Source organism: Lactuca sativa, chromosome 8 (genome assembly GCF_002870075.4).
Source record: "Lactuca sativa cultivar Salinas chromosome 8, Lsat_Salinas_v11, whole genome shotgun sequence".
Lineage (NCBI taxonomy): Eukaryota > Viridiplantae > Streptophyta > Magnoliopsida > Asterales > Asteraceae > Lactuca > Lactuca sativa.
The window spans coordinates 274,032,881-274,037,737 of record NC_056630.2 but is presented as its reverse complement, the minus strand read 5'-3'; positions in this window follow the sequence as shown (position 1 = coordinate 274,037,737).

Sequence of the window (4,857 nt, the reverse complement as noted above, 5' to 3'; positions counted from 1 at the left end):
AACGTGTACCCTCGCTGTACACCGCAAGAACTCCCCCACTAGGGTCTTGTATGGTCACCAGCTGTCGCTCGCAGTCGATAACCGCTCCGAATCTGCTCAACCAGTACATGCCCACGATGACACAGACATCTCCCATCGCAAAAGGAACTAAATAAATTGGGAACCCAACACCGAAAATCTTGAGTACACACCCTCGGATCACCTCTGTGGCATATACCGCCCTCTCGTCAGCTATGGAAACTCTCAGAGGTCGACTCAATGCCTCACGACTAACACTGATGTGCTGACTAAAAGCCAAAGATACAAAAGACCGACTCGCACCCAAGTCAAATAACACCAAGGTAGGTGTAGAATTCACAAGAAAAGTACCTACGCACAACATAATATAAGCACAATATCTCAATATCAAAATAAATACATGAAAGAATACACACCAGCCACGACATCGGGCGCTGCGCGGACCTCCTCCGCGGTCAACTAAAAGGCTCTCCCTCACGCCTTTGGTGCCTCGGCCTTTACTGGTCGGCTCTTAGTAGCTCTGATGGCAGCAGGGGCAGATCCCTGAGATGCTCCCTGTGCTGATCCCCACAGCTGCGGACACTCTGCCTTCAAGTGTCTGGTCTCGTTGTAGTGACAACATACTGGAAACCCCTTGGGGCAATCCTTGGCCATATGCCCTTCCTTGCCACATTTGTAACAACACCATGCTCTGCACACCCCATCGTGGCTCTTGCCGCACTAGCCACAAGTGCGGCCTCTCTGGTTCCCTGATCTCGAATCAGTGGGCTTGGCCCGCTTGGCTACCGGTTGAGACTGTACCTATCGCCGATCCCTCCCCTAAGACTCAACCTCCTCCCTAGCCTGGGTCTCCAGCTCTATCTCCCTCTTTCGGGCATTTGCCTGAAGCTCGGCAAATATCCGGTACGTCGAGTTCGCCACGAACTCTCGTATATCCCTCCTCAAAATGCTCAGATATCGGCTCATACGTGCCTGCTCGGAGGACACGTGCTCTAGGCAGAACATTGCCCGCTCATGAAACATCCTCATAATCACCGTAACAAACTCAGTACCCTGCTTGAGGGTCAGAAACTCCTAGGCCAAACGCTCCCTCTCCACCTGGGGAACGTACTCATCTCGGAACATAGGAGTGAACCTCTCCCAGGTCACTGCAGCAAGCTCAGCAGGCATATAGTGAGCCGTCACAAACTTCCACCAATCCTTCGCTCCCAAGCGAAGCTGGTTCAGCGCGAACCGAACTCTCAAATGCTCTAGAGATGAGCAAGTAAAGAAACACCCCTCTATGTATGAAATCCACCACATCGCCGCAATCGGATCCTGGTTCCCGTCAAACTCCGGTGGTTTTGTGTTGCTGAACTCTCGGAACAGCAACGCATCACCACCCTGCGGCCTAGTCGCAGCTATAGCTGCAGTGGCTGCAGCAACAACAGCCTCAGAAAGAGCAACGTACTTCTCATCAAATGTATCTATGAGTGTGGTCTTGATAGACACGAACATCTCTGGTATCTCTGCCCTGATGGCCGCAGCCACCTCCTCCTAGATGATCCTATGGATCTCCTCATCACTCGTACCGCTGGTCCCTGGTGTGTGGCCCGTCCTAACCATGATCTCCCTCTCTCTGAAATACAACACAAGAATAAATATCAGGGACTCGCTCGAGTATGCTCACACTCGAACACTCCACCTTACTTGTCTCTTGGTACTCCAAGGATTCTTACTTGGAATGTGCACTGACCCGGTGTCTTCAGTAGTACGGGCCCAATACTACCTTCCACACCGTAAAAATTAAAACAATTTTTTGCATTTTCAAACACATTTTTACAAACTCATTCATTCATAAAATGTCATAGTATCATGTCTTTGTTTCACAAAATATCTCCTAAGATCAAAATACATAAAATCCCATGTGTGTGTACGAATCAAGCCGACGCCTTCCCGCAGTCATCACTGGTACCTGAAACACATAACACATAACACTGTAAGCATAAGCTTAGTGAGTTCCCCAAAATACCACTCTAACACATAATAGCCACTCGAGGCTGTAACTCTATCGACCCTCTGGTCAATGTGTCTCAGTGGGGCCCTCCAGCCCCAACTCTCTGTGGGCCTTCTAGCCCTAACTTTAGGGACTCGAAAGTCCCAACTCTGTAACTCTGAATCATGCATATCACAAATCACAACAAATCACAACACATAAATAACATGCAAATACATTGGCATATAACTCAATAGTACTCTTTCACATAACTCTATTACCACACTAGGTAAAGTATAGTGAGAAGACTCACCTCAGGCGTCTTGGTAAATCTCTGACTTGATGGAAAATATTGCCTAGCCTCCGCCTATTCACATAAATAAATACTCTTATAAATATAACTCTCGAGAATAGACTCAACCTGCCATTAGCACCCTCAGAAGGGTAAAAGACTATTTTACCCCCCCCCCCCCTCTTGTCACAAGGACTCCATTGATGACCAAACCCTAAAAGTCAACAGAAGTCAACGGTCACACTCTGACCCTACTCGCCGAGTGCACCCTGGTGACTCAACGAGTTCATACATGTCCTCTAACTCTTGGTCCCGCTTGACACGCCGAGTCCCTCCCTATGCTCGACGAGTCATACCAGCCATGAATCGCGGGGCCACCCCGACTCAACTCGCCGAGTCTCAAGAACAACTCGGCGAGTACCGCCCTGAACTCCAGTCCTCTATCCCCCTCCTGACTTACTGAGTCATCCTCCAACTCGGCAAGTCTACTCACAGAGCAATTTATGTGAAACCCTAACCCTACTCGCCGAGTCTCAAGAACAACTCGGCGAGTTCATGCCATGCACAAACTCTATTGAACTCCTGAGGCCATATCTGTTTCCCCAAACCATAGATCTGGCCTTCCCAAGCATGAATGTCACGTCAAGTTCGAAACTTGATGCTTGTATAACCACAACAAGGCATCAAAAGGAGATTTAGTCCCAAAAATGGCAACCTAAGTCCAACAACCCCAAACTGGTCCATAAAGCTCCAAGGGTTAAGGTCTCTGGACCTCTTTGAGTCCAGATCCAAGGCACAAACTCAAAGAGGGACCATTTGCTCCACATAATCACTCTCCAAAGGGGTTAGAAAACCCTAACTCTAATGATCAACACCAAAACTGATGGAGGTTCGAACTATTACCTCAAAATAAAGTCTCTGAACTCTGGAACTGCTTGAGTCGCACCTCCTCTTTGCTCTTGTCACCTTCTTCTTGCTAAACCAAAGGAACAAGGATCAAAAAGTGACTTCTTCTCCCTCACAACGATTTGGCTCACTTAGGGTTCTCTTAAGGGACTGGTAGCCGCAATGGGAGGCTATAAGTGCCCTTAAATAGGCTCTAAACCTGGGGGATTAGGGTTTCATTAAACAACATGGACTCGCCGAGTCCACTAATGGACTCGCCGAGTCCGGACGTGAACCCAGATGAACATCCGCGACCATATTCGGCGAGTCTTGGCTCTAACTCACCGAGTTCCTCCACAAACTCCAAAACAATTAAATATAATAATATACCTGGGAAATCACGATGTTACATTTTTGGAAAGGACCATATTGACATATTCTGAAAGGAAGCAACTCTTGTTCAGAAGTGATAGTCAAAATGGGAGTGTGGAAATGTTTCCATAGGTGGAAGTTATCCATTAAATATGTGTAAGATTAGAAAACTTAATACAAGAAGGATGTTCAAAGGATTGTACTTTGAATTTGAGAAATGGTTTCCATGGAATTGATCTCCATTGGACACTACTAGAAAACAGCCCTCTAATGACGCGCAAACAATGACACTCGCTGATAGACGACGCTCATTTGTGCAGGCCCTAAAAAATAATGTCAGTTTTGCAAAATTTGAAGGATAGAGGGCACGTATTTGTGCGCGCCCTAAAATTAGCGTCCAACAAAAAAAAATTAAAAACACGGAGGGCACCTATCCTAAATAGCGTGTCGTGTTACCCTGTCGCTTTATAATTTTAGTATATGAACGCGCGTTTTGGTTTTTTAATAGCAGGGGGAAATGAAATCGAAAAAATTAAAAACCCCGCCTGTTGCGTCTCCTCCTTCCACAGGAACGCTTATCTCGATCAGACTCACAACCATCTCTCTCTCTCTCTCTCTCTCTCTCTCTCTCTCTCTCTCTCTCCCCTTCATGGTACAGACCACCACTATCTTGTATATGGATTGTAATACACCGGGCCAATAAGAAAAGGAAAGGGTGATTTCTTGGCTGACAAGCCTTCGCAAAGTGATTCCTATCGATCTTCATCCTCTCCATAATGTTTCTCCCCATTATTTCTTCTATTGAATCAAATATCGCCAAATAATAATGTAACGTGTCCAGAAATCACCCGAGAAAAAACGGCCCTTTGTGGTTCGCGTCTTGCTCCGCCACCGTTAGCAGCGTTGGCCCTAACTTCTTGATCTCCTGAAGTATCGTTTTCAGGTAACCTCTTCTCTCCTTCACATACGTATTCAAATGGAGTATGTTGTTTACAAACAACGATTGACCTTCTTTTATTCCTAGTCTTTCTCTCGTTAGCATCACCGGAGTGGCTAGCCCTAGAATCAGTCGGAACTGTACTTCAATTCCGACGGAGTGGCCCGGTTTATTATATTCCATATACATTTCCTTTCCTTCGATTCTAACCCTAGTTCGTTCTCCTTCCCTTTTCCTTCACAAACACACATGGATTATGAGTTCTTTATCTGTTCCTATGGGGTTCACGAAGCGTGGTTTATACATCTAGGGTTTCTGAATTTCGAGTATTATGCACACAAATGTTAGAAGAAATATGGTCAACCAGCTCAAATATGG